The 12,651-nt window shown below is 43.9% G+C and overlaps 1 long non-coding RNA gene across 1 annotated transcript; it reads left to right on the top strand.

The window, feature by feature from the left end:
- The first annotated feature begins 2,226 nt into the window (after window positions 1–2,226).
- Window positions 2,227–8,855, top strand: LOC147654733 (uncharacterized). The gene is made up of 4 exons (XR_015283019.1): window positions 2,227–2,325; window positions 2,509–2,772; window positions 3,384–3,551; window positions 4,864–8,855. It is a non-coding gene; the product is annotated as an uncharacterized LOC147654733 (long non-coding RNA).
- Window positions 8,856–12,651: the final 3,796 nt, after the last annotated feature.

Raw genomic sequence — 12,651 nt, 5'->3', positions numbered from 1 at the left:
TTTCACTCTTTTATTAGTTTCTGATCTTGTGTCCAGGAGCCCCCATCGTGGCCTGGGACCCATTGACAGCAGCCATGCTGTGAAGATCTCTCAGTCTGCTCTGAGAAGGAAAGGAGGTAAAAACCAGTGGTGGATTGGAACGACATCACCTTCCACCACAGTGTGCCAAGTGGATACATCCTGATTTGCAGCAACGGAGAGAGAGGAGAGATGGCAGGTCCTGCTCACGTGCCAAGGCAAGTACTGAGCAGGCAGCAGGGAGTGCTGGGATTCTGTACTGTTTGGATGGATGTGGCTCCCTGCTGGACTTCTCAGCCTCTCAGGTGCTCTGAAGCTGCCTGTGGTATCAGTGGGAGGTGTATGGTCTACAGGAACCCAATTTACACACTCTAAATACTCTCTGGACCAGAAATCATCCTTTTGTTGCATCAGTGCCTAAGGTTTTTTAGCTGAATATGGCTCCAAGGCTACTAGAGCCTTTTCAGCTTGCCCAAGGATCTTTAGGTCCTTTACCCTCCTTGAGTCCTAGCCCAGTCTGAAGCTCATTTGTGTGGTGTCTGACTGTCCCAGCTGGGCATGCTGAGCCCATGCAGACAAAATGTGCATGCAGAATGTGTTGTGCTTTCCAGAATACCTGGCTCACTGTTGCACAGCCCTTGCTCCAGTAGGCTCTGAGGATTCTGAGAGCAAACAGAGGGAAGAAGCAGGCGCCTGGTACCTAAGGACTTCATGCAGCCCCGTTCTGGATGCTGTCCCTCCCCCAGGCTCCCCAGACCTGGGAGCAGTGTACTCAGTATCCACGGTGGCAGCAGACTGCCATCTGGGATTGCTCCTTCTGCAGGGCCTGCAGGTCAGCTGGCCGTATCTGGGCCGTTAGGTAATGGCAGACGTGTCCAAGGGGCCAGATGGCAGCTCTGCCAGCCGGACAGCTCATCCGAGCCTCACACCGCTCCGCTGCGCCCGGGGAACGGGGCCAGGGCTTCTCCCAACAGGCAGGCAGTGGCACTGGCTTTTACTCAGGATCAACTGATCTCCTTTACAGAGCACCAAAAGTATTTTATTAGCTATCTCTGGATAAGCTTCCTCTCCCAAATAGTTCCAGACAGGATGCTTTTTTACTTACTGAAGATCTGAGGATCATGTCCTCCATTGTTGGAAACTGTCCTACTTCCTTTGATTCCTGAGGAGCTCTAACAGACTATACCAGGAGAGGATGTGTTTCCTTAGATTCTTCTTAATGGTAGGAAGGAGGTGACATTTTCTTGCTAGGAAATGATACTTTTTTTTAATTTTTTCGTGCAAAGAGAATGAAATAATGTAATACAAAAGCTTTTAAAAGTTTGTAGTACATGAATTACCTCTTTTACCTTCCCTGTTTTTTATAGCTTTGACATAAGACATATGATTCAATTTGGATTAAAACAGAAATAAGCTCGTTTCGCTCCTACACATTTCTTTAAAAGCCTGAACATTCTGTTTTTGATATTTTCCTACCAGATCATTTCTGAAGGGAATACGGCTGCCTCTGGCTTTTAAAAAGTTTAGCTGCTGTTTTTGAAAGCTTCTGAACTAAGCTAATCCATTTCATGTGTGCATATATGTGTGTGCATGCATGGAGCTTTGTATTTGTGTATTAAAAGTTAACTGGAATGTCAATATACCATGTATCTGTTTGGGGTTTTCTTGGGGTTTGGTTTTTTTGTTTGTTTGGTTTGTGATTATTATTATTATTATTATTATTATTATTATTATTATTATTACACTATTTTCAGGCTCTTTTGTTTGAAACTTTTGGAAAACATTACAAAAAATAAGTTTGTTGAGGTTTCTTGCAGTCAGAGCATCGCTGAGTATAAGAGGCAGTGATCAAAATTCTTTCCATACAGATGCATTTATTTAGATTTGTTCATAGACCAGAAATACCCCCTGGTACACTTTGTGGTATGTCATGCCTTGGATATCTCTAATTTCATTTGGGGAAAACACAAAAAAAGCAGCCAAACTGATTCCCCAACTAAAGCAAAGGGTAGTCATGCAGAATTCAATGACAGGCCAGCCCAGAGAAATTCACCTTGCAGCTCATCTTTCAGCCATCCCACCTTCACTCTCTCCTTTTCCTCTCCAGTGATGCCACATCCCAGATGAAGGGACAACCAGCCCTGAATCTTGGCTCATGAGCTGTGAGCAAACAAGAGCTCAAACAATCTCAGAGAGCTGTGGGCTCTCTGAGATTCAAAGCAAGTCACCTTGGACAGCACAAATGATGTTTTGAGTCACAGCGTGCTGTCCATGTACCTCTGCAGTGCTTTCCAGCTGTGGCCAGAGGTGTGGGAGGGTAGGGAGTGGCCCCTGGGGTGCCTGGCCCTGCAGTGGCCCCAGCACCCTGCATCACAGAGACAGGCAACCACCTTAGCACCTGGCTGTGCTCTCACATCTATGAGGCAGCAACATCCCACTTGCTATTCTTGTTGATGCAGTTTTGACTGGCTGCTTGTATTACCCCAACAGCCTGAAAAGTGATTATGGCACCACAAGACCTCCTGGCAAAGTCAATGCTGCTTCAGCAGCCGACTCAGTTTTCCCCAGGGCAGAGAAGCCTGTGTGACAGGGCGCAGCACAGCTGGAAATCAGATGCCAGCCTCCTTCAGACAAGCCAGCAGGCATGGATGCCAAATGGGCTCAGCTGTGGCACAAAGTCTGCAGTGGAATTGCCGCTGTTGTGAATGCTGAAGTTGCCCATGAGCAGCCATGAAGTTTTTCTCCAAAGTCACAGTAAGTGCAACTGAGCATTTCTCTGAAAAGAAGTCAGCTTTGCTGGTGGTAGAGCAGAGTGATGTGCAGGCACAATAAGCAAACAGCCATGTTTTCTTTGCTGATCTCCCAGGGGATCAAAGGCACCCAGACTGCCTGAGAGTGTCTCAAGCTGAAATCCAGCCCTTGCTGGCAGACTGAAAACTGCTCAGGGCAGCAGGAGGGACTCATGAACGCCCTGTGCCTGTGATGGCCTGTGATGGTCACTGTGAGGTGACCTGCTGGAGGCTTCCGCCCACCCCCACCATATTGTGGATGAATTCCTGCGGATTCAGGGAAAGCTGGCCTTTCACTGAAGGTTGTGATGTCTTCTTCAGGCAACAAAACAGACATTTTAGTTGACTTCCCTCCCATTGCTCTCTCCAGCTGCCATTTGGGGGAACGCTATCCCTACGGCCACAGCCTTTTCTGATATGGCAGCTTGCTCTGACTGGGAACAGTGGAATCAAGCTGGTGGCAGCAATGGGGCACAGCAGAGCCCAAAAGAATTGTGGCCAAGGTGGCTTTCATGGTGTTCAAATGGCTTGGAAAATGTGCCATTGGGGGAACTTCCCTGTTGCCTCTCCCCACAGCCCCCCTTGGTGCGATGCGCTCTCACATGATGGCCACACATTTAACCCAAGACTCCAGGCTGCCGTCCAGAAACATCTTACCCGAGCTGCTGCTGCTTCTGTGGGCACAGACCTGTGTGTGCTAATGCAATGCAAAAGAGCCACAAAGCTCTCATCTGTCAGCCCCAGGTACGAATTTAAATTAAAACTCATTTAGCTTGGTGCTCCCTTTTGATTTATTGGCAGACGTTTCTCACTGTTTGAGCCTTGTTAAATTTCTAGCAAACACTTCACTGACCAGCTGTTCCTATTAAGTCAAAAGAGTGCTGCAGAGTGGGGTCATTGCTGCCTCACTTTTGGTGTCTCTCGTACACAGTCCCCACAGAACTCTCTCAGGGAGGGAATTATACCCATCGCTCCGTGAGACGCCTCACTAATGCCAGTGAGGCATTCTAGGCTTTGGGCCTCTGTCTCTACCACTTCTCACATTTTTTGTGCTATGAATCAACAGAACACCTCATAAGATTCCTGTCAACTGATGGGGCAGGATTGTTTTCCACTTCAGGCCTTTCTTGTTGCCATTCCATCCTGCTTGATGTGAACCAGTCAGTCATTTTCAGGTGGCTGCGGAGGCAGCGTCTTAGGTCTGCAGTGCAGTTGCAAACATTAGTCATTTAGAAGTCAGACTTTGTTTCTGTACTTACAGATCTCAGTGAAGAAACTACAAAGTATTAGTGTTTTACATGCAAAAGAGGATAGCTTTAGCATCCAAGCACATCTCATACATGCAGTAAAGATGCCAGAGCTTTGAATTCTCCTTATTTATCACAGTAATGCTATTTTACATTTAGATTGTGACTCCCTACTGAAGGATATCAGGGTAGCTCATAAACAACATACACACTTTAATAATACATCATGGAAACACAGCATCCTCTGGGGTGGACAGAAAAACCTGAGGACAACTCAGTGCATAGCACAGAAAGAAACTTTTCTCAAAGCAGAAAGAGAAGTCACGACGCTTATGCAACACTCTTAGAACAATACTGCTGTGGAGAGGAAAAAAAACAAACAACACTGGTTTTTTAAAGTTTTCATCAAAAAATCACTACATGGCGAATTCTGTGGAATTCAATTTATCGAGCTCTCAGGATCACAAGTTAGGTCAGCCTTGCCAGGAATTGATGCAGTTTGTAAGTAATCCAAACTCGACGTGTCAGAGCACTGTTGTATTTCTCTGATCTCTTGCCTTGCTCTGTTGTTTATTCATATGGCACTGTATAGCTGTGTTTTGGGCAGGAAAGACACTACTTCCACCCCAGAAGTATCAATTTGATCTAAAACTGGGAGGACTTAGGAACTGAGGACCCTCCTTCTCACGCCAGGTGTGGAGTTAGTAACTAAGCCCACGCGTTTGTTTAAAAGTGTGTGTGTGTGTATTTATCGGTGTTGGGAAGGATCTTTGCTCTTCCCTTCCAGCTGAATTGGGTGTGTCATGCAGGTAACAGCCCAGTGTCGAATCTGGGCCAGGGACTTTTGGGAAGCCAAGTGGATGACTGTCATTCAGTGCTGAGAACAATGGAAAAGCTGTTCTTGATTTGCCTTTGGAAGGGGTCCTTCCACCAAAATAGGTGAGACTGTTCTAATCTTCATTCAGCAAAATCCTCTTACCAATTTGTTTTGAGTGAGATATTGGAAAATTTTGTTGAGCCCACACCAAAACTGGAGCTTTTTCTAGAATGTACTTTCTGCTGTTAGAAATGCTAGATACATTGGAAGAATAGCTGGGAGCACTTTGTCTTTCTTTTAACCTGTTGATTGACAAATGCTCCCAAATGGATTTTTTGCAGCTTTCTTAAAGGAACCTGTACACAAACATCAAAATGGTAGAGAGTAATAGAGTATTTAAAATTTAGATTCAAAAGATTTAGGACCACGAAATAAAATCCTATCTGCAGTAGGGAAGGCATCATCCATCTCTGCCCTGTCAGCCATAGTTAGAGTTTGTTAGCTCCCATTAAACTCTTTGCAGATATGAAATCCTCTTTTTAATTCTAGGCAAGTAGCAAATTGCTTAAAAATGTAGAAGCTGCCCTAATGTGTATGCACGCTTGCTTCTGCCTTCAGCTTTCAAGCATCTGAAGGCATCCATTAGGTTAGTTATCATGTTAATAAGTAGATTTTAGAAATGCAGCATATTCACAGCTCTCACTTGGACAAAAACTCAAGTGATTAGAGGCTTCTGTCTAGATATATCAGGGAAGTGACCTCCATCCCTGAAAGTGTAACTTTGATCTCATTTTGTCTGCCACACAAAGAGAGAGGGGAATCTTAGTGCCCTGGTAGCAAGTAAAATTGAAATGTACTTGGAAGATTAGAGATGGCTCTGTCTGATACTGAATTCCCATGCCTGGTGAAGAAAGGTGAGGGTGATTATTGCAGGAGATGCATTTTTCTGGGGACAAAAAAGGAAAAAAGGAAGCAGCCCTTCTGGGGCTGCTCAAGGTAAGCAGAGAATTCTTGTCTGTGTTATTACACATCCCCCAGCCCAGCTTATGGGTAAGGTTGTCCATGCACCATGTGGAGACACAGAGGACTATCTGTCAGTCATGTATGAGGAGCTGGGGGCTCTTTGTGGTAATAAGGGAAGTTCTAGTTAAAAAAATTAGACGTCAAACTGAAGGAATGGTGATTTCCCTGCTTCAGCCCTTCTTTGCATCCTGTTAAATCTCCTCTGCCAGAGATGACTCATCCCTGAGGTTCATAAAAATACTTCTGAAAAGCTGAGAGGTTTTTTTCCTCCTTTTTTCTTTTCTTTTTTTTTTTTTTTTTCTTTTTTACTGTTGAAGTGGACTTATAGCTCTGAATATATATTTACAAAATTATTCCCTAAGGATATTTCATAATCCTGCTCTTTAATTCCATCATACTTTTAACATAAATATAAGAATGTCTGTGGCACAGGGGATACAATGTCAGCAAACCCTGAAATTATGTTCAATATTTTTGGAGAAATGACAGGAATCTCATTTTCTGTTGTGGTAACTTGGTAGACATAGGCTTATCTAGGTTGCATGCTTATTGCCAAAGAGAAGACCACTGCCTACACAGCTGGGTGGGGAACATCCTCCTTTTTAGTATGGGGTCCTATTGGGGGCATCAAAATCCTCCAGTGAAAATAATGCCTTTTTCTCTTATGTGGAAAGAGCTGCTGCAGGCCAGCATGGTGAGCACTCCCCATGGTCACTGGGGTAGTCCACCTGTTCTGCAAGGTGTTGTCATGTCGTGTGTGCACCAGGGAGTGGAGGAATTTGCTCCCTGATCATTTTCTGTGCTGTATTATCCATCAGGGCTGTGGTAGGGGAACTGACCGGGAGTTTTGTGTGCAGGATGAGTCACAGCAGGCTCAACCTGCTGCAGATGGGGCTACTCAAAAAGCCCCGGCCCCCAAGAGTCTCTAAGTGGCAGCGCAGGTGACGGCCTAAGCAGTTTTCTTCCCCGTGGAAGTGAACAGCAGCCAGTCAAGTGGCATCTTGGAATGAGTCATGGCTGTACTGAGCAGCATCATTATTTTTGGGAATTAACTGACGGAAGCATGTGCCCATGTATTTTAAAGGGCCTAACAATAAAATCTACACCATTATGACCAAATTTCACTGAGTTTGGCAGAGAGCAGACAAACTGTGAAGTTTCTATTTGCAAATGCCTTATTGATGTTATTCCAGTGCTTCTACCATTATCTCTTGCACATTCTCTATCCTTCCCTGCCACACATTTAGAAAGTAAATAAGCTCATCAGACACATGTTCCATTTTATGAGAGCAGAGATGCGCACAAGAGCGCGAATGAATATGAATAGCCCATTTTTGGCACTACCCAAGCTTTGGAGCTGATTTGTATGACTCAGAAATAAATACTGTGCTAAAAGGGCTCCTCCATAAAAATATGGATGGTGAAAGTAATGGGGAAAGGAGAAAACATCCTTCTCAGAAAATGGCTCTCCCTGAGACAGCTTCCTGAGACATGTGGCAAGTTTTGATGTGGGCCTGGTTTGCATGGCAGCACTTTGGGCTTGCTGACAGCTCTCTGCCCAGGGAGCCAAGCCACTGCTTCACACTGAACAAATGTCTTCAGAATGCAGAAAAAACCAGACTTGTCTTTGAAGGGAACAAAGATGAAAGAGAGTCTATAAAATTCTCAGCAACTGAAAATAAATAATTTTAAAAGCCATACAGAGCTTTAATTTCCTTTCTGTTTTGGTTATGTTTTGTTTTGTTTTGTTTTTATTAACACTTTCCCCATTTCACACTCTCAGTCTTAAATAAGAAAGTGGCCTTGAATACTGCATTTTCACACCTGACAATAAAAATTATTAGACTAGTTATCATTATACATGAACTGGGAATGACTGTAAGCCTAATAAGGCTAGGAACACCCCTAATATTTAGGTTTTTACCTGTGTCTGCTTTTTAGGAATGATTTTAAATCCTACCACATAGGCCATAATCTTTTCACCTTGCTACCAGACCATGGGAAATCATCCATGCACCAGGGTTGGTGTAAAATGGGCACCCAGAAAGCTGTCAGTTGTGCTGGATTGTCATTCCAAATACATAAAGAAAAGGGCTTTTTTCTTCTTTGCAGTATTTTGGTGCCCCACGCTTTTTTGGTAGAAGGGCTGTGCAGAAGCCCATAGGCACATCTCTAGTACTGTGGATCCCAGATCCTCCCCCAAAATCTAGCTGAGGAAATCAACTGGTTTTTGTTAATTCTTGGAGCTCATGGAAGGGTGAATAGAAACAGAATCCATTTGTGAGAGATGGGAGATGCTTCTCTGCTGGACTATGAATGCTATTTTGATAACAGCACTGGGTTTGCAAGGCTTCCTCTATCGAGGTGCTAAGCCAGTCTACATGTTATCAATTTATTGCACACTAAAAATGATGTGTAGCATACCCCAAAGAGATCTCAGAGAGATTGTACCTTCACAGACCATGCCTTCGGAATGTTCACTAGTGGCTACTCTGACCTTGTAGCAGAGTACATAGAAGTGTGCCAAGACAAGAGGGCCTTAAAATCCATACTTTGTAAGGCAGATGCAAAAGATGTTGAAAAAGTTTATTTTAAAACTGTCTTTATTAAATCACAGCCAAGCATTTCTGAAGAGTCTTGGGAAAAAGAGAAGGCTTGAGCACTGTCTGGACCGACTCTGTCCAAGCAAGGAGAGGAGGAAGGTTTTGGGTGACCTCTTACCACAGCACTGGTTGATAATGCTTTTTACTATTGGAGATTAATGTGACAGGGTCAAGAGTTTTATTTAGTAAGTCTTTACTCCTTACTTTATTTTGGTGTGTTTTCTCCTAGAAGATTAACTAGAAAGCAGTGTCCTACAGTGATTAAATACATCATAAGAACCAGAAACTTAGAAAGGCTTCATACCTGATCAGCCTTTGAAGTCCTGCTGCAATGAATAAAACAAGTCTTTGAGAGAAATAGTGTGAACTTTGTGTCCAGCTGCCACACAGGAGGGATCTGAGAAGAGGGCCTGGGTCTGACTATGAACCTGCTGTGCCATAACCCTGGGTGGGGAGGAAGTCACCTAGTGATTCTCTCAGGGTGGATGGGCAGGGGATGCCTGGTCTCAGGGGCTTGCTGGCCTCCAAAGAGCACCAGCAGGGAGGAAAGGAAGGAAAGGAAGGATCTGTCCTCAGGTCCTGGGCTGTCAAAAATGGATTTTCAGAACCTGACTGCTAAGCTATTGCTTGGTCTTAAGTGGATTCAACCAGAGGCTCTTGAGGGTTTAGAGAGTCCTTGTTCCATGGAGGAAAATGCTCACTACAATTACTCACTGGTTCACTGTGGCTAGAGAGTGAGTAAAAGGCACAGAGTGATTTTTCTGTAGCGGGCAGCAGGTTTTTGGTGTGCTTGTTATAAGTCTCTGGTCCCTCTATGAACCCAGGGTTAATTTAGGAAGCAATTAATCTTTTGCACGGGGGTATCTCTAGTGGCTTTGGGGAAGGCTCTGTAGATCTGCAGAGATCGGTGTACATGTGGTAAAACGCCAAAATGTCCCTTTCCTCCTGAAGGGAAAAGAGCCCATGTTTGAGAGAAGATCCACACCAGACCACCCCAGACTATGTCACAGCCCTGCCATGGCACATCCTGGCACTGCCAGCCCTACCTGTCCCTGCCCACCCCCTGGGGTCCCCCCACCACTCCAGGCCCTGGCCCCCATGTCACTCCCTGGGGCCATCAGCCCCTGCCCCATCAGCACTACAGCAGAGCCAGTCTCCAGCTCCCCACAGCCCTACCCTGCTGGCCATTGGTCCTATCAGCCAAGCCCAGCCACAGGGGCACATCCCAGCCTGAGAACAGGCTCTTGGTAACCAGTGAACACACTGCAGGTGACATCCCAGCTACAGGGTCCCCTGGCTACTTCCTGTCATCATAGTTCTCCCGCTGTGCTGGCATCTCCCAAGTCAGGGAAGCAATACCTGGCTAGGTTGGGAATGCCATCATCCATTAAACTTCCAGCAGAAGACTTTTCTCTGAGAGCTGGTTGCTAATTTGAGACAAGTTGTTAATGAGGTGCAGGTATATACCCTCAGCCAGCTGTCTTGTACCATTTTGTTCCCTGGAATTAGGTGTGGCATTCACTTCCAGCACCCCTGAAGGCAGTATGCTGGGGTTTTGGGTTTAAACATGCTGGGCTTGAACTAACAAGGCAGCAGCATTGCTACATCTGCTCCGTCTGAAGCTGTATGATACTAATTCATTTTCATTTTCCTCCTACAGCTTCAGCCACTGGAAATAAAGGGGTGTAAAGAACGTCATTCCTTGTCATTGTGGTTACAGAAAATCCTGGAAATGCAACTGAGAGTACATGTAGCTTCAAAAATCAGGAACCGAAACAAACAAAACCGTGCAACATTTATTAATAAGTTTCAGTTAAGTCTCCCTGGTTTCAAGCCCAGTTACACGATTTCTCTAGGGGGAGGCAGGAGGAAAGTGAATTTATGACTGCTGAATGTTTGAGCCTGTCAGAATTGTATTGAATACTACAAAAAAGTGGATGGCTAGAAATACATTTGGGTGTGAATAAGCTGTTTCCTCCACAGGTCTGGTTTACACTGGCAGGGTGTGCTTAACGCTTGACTGGAGAAAAAAAATGTGACAGACAGGATGGTTTCTTACAAGCTCCTCAGGGAATTTAAAGACAAGCTCTGTTCTTCTTCCCTTTAATTCACCCTCTGGTCACCGGCAGAACAATTTAGATTCAAGCTTTGGGTTTAGGAGAATTTCTGGTAGAAGGGGAAGGGTTAATTTGTTTACTTGTGGTTTTCTATTTATTTTGTTTTACTTTTTTATGCCCTGATGTGAATTATCCGTTTTGGCAAGTCAATGAGAACAGTTGCATGTACTTGGTATTTTCTGTCACATACACTATTATTAGTAAGAAACACATTTCCTTTTGGGGCGCTAAGGACAAAAATAAGGCTGTTCACATCACCACCCCCCTTATTAACTCTGTTAAAGCAGTCGTGCTGGCATTTAAGAGAACTGGCAAATGCATTTGTTCAGCTGCAAATGTGATGCATTCAACGTTCTTTTCACATGAAGAAGAAAACAGGGGCTTTTAAGCACAGGGAATATAATAGCCAAGATTTGGTAATGATTTCTAATATTTTAAAGAGAGGAGAGGGGAAAAAGATCTCATTTACTTGTTTCAGTTTGAAGGAAAGGGAACAGCTCTATTACCGAAAATCTCCTCTGGAGCTTTCAGTGCTACTTGGTGCACATTTTCTCTCCATGTGCAGACAGATCTGCCATCAGTGGCAACTCATTGGGCTGTGGCTTGGACTTTGTGTGCAATATGGACAGTATTGCTTCATCACCTAAGCACAAGGACAGGACATGTCTCTGCAGCACAGTTTATCCATTTCTAGGGCAGGATAACTTTTCTAAGAATGAGTCCTATCATGATGCCCAGATGCTGTTGAGCTCTTTTCTTTTGTCTGCAGTGCTGTCTATCATCAGTCATACCAGCATGGTGGGTCATTGGGTCATCTTGGGTACCCAAGCAACCCAGATCATGCGGTGCAGAAATTTGCTTCCTTTCAAGGTTCTTTGGTCACTGGCATTGGTTTTAAATTTGGCCCAAATTAGGTTGATTTGAAACTGTTGCAGTGTTTTCCAACTCTATCATACTTCCTTTTCTACTGATACTGATAAAACAGAATTCTTTGACTCTCCAGAACAGACTTCTTGTGCTCATCCCTCACTACTTGGTACTTATCTACTTGTCTCCATTTGTTGTGGAGAAAGCTGGCGGTTCTAAATCCAAGTAGGGGTTTAATGTTGCCTTTCAACATTGAGAGGAATGAAATGCAGTGGTGGAAAATGCTACAGTAACTGATGTACAGGACACTTGTTTATTTTTATTTTTTTTAAACCAAAAATGCCCAAGAAGCTGGTAGTGATAGCAAGCAAAATCTTTCTGGCTGATGGGGACAGAAAAGTCATAGAGATAAGGCAAAGAGACAGAGAAGTTTACTTTACACTTAGCAATGAGGTATTTTTTCCATCTGTTTCAAGGACTTTGGTCTTCATCCACCAGTCTTTATATATATATATATACTAAATAGCATTTAGCAAGTGGCTTTTAAAATAGGGTGAACTTTTGCAAAGGAAGTATTTATAGAAGTAGCTATTTAGTTAGTAATTTTCGGTATTCATTTTGCTATTGCTGAATATATGGAACAGGATTATTCACCCACATTACCCAGCTGCTTCTGTTTGATAACACAATAAAGATTGCGAGGTAAGTGTCTTTCCGTGGTAATGACTGTGATGTCACGATTCATGTGATGTCACAGGTATGAAGAAGTGGGCTCCTTAAGCAAGAGTTGTTTTTGAGACAGAAAATCCCAAAATATAAATGTCTTGCATTATTGGTCAAATGGTAGATTAAAATGCAATTCAATTAAGGAATATTGCAAAAAATTAATTTTCTGTGACGCACTTGAAAAATGCTTCCCGATATTGGAGTTCACTAAAAGCACAATAGTACCTTATTAAAAGAAGCTGTGGTACATTTCCAACTATTCTTTTCCTGTGGATGAGACTTGGTGACTCCAGAAGTTTATAGAAGGTGATACATTACAATGCCTAGCAAAGAATATGTTTGGGGGGGGTGGGGTTGGGATTTTTTTTCATTTAGCTTGCTGGCAGTTGCCAGCTGAACTGGATATGCACTTGCATTTGGAAGTTCTCTGACCTCCCTGTAAGC

Source organism: Cyanistes caeruleus, chromosome 2 (assembly GCF_971803275.1).
Source record: "Cyanistes caeruleus chromosome 2, bCyaCae1.hap1.1, whole genome shotgun sequence".
Lineage (NCBI taxonomy): Eukaryota > Metazoa > Chordata > Aves > Passeriformes > Paridae > Cyanistes > Cyanistes caeruleus.
This window is presented reverse-complemented; position numbering and strand designations above follow the sequence as displayed.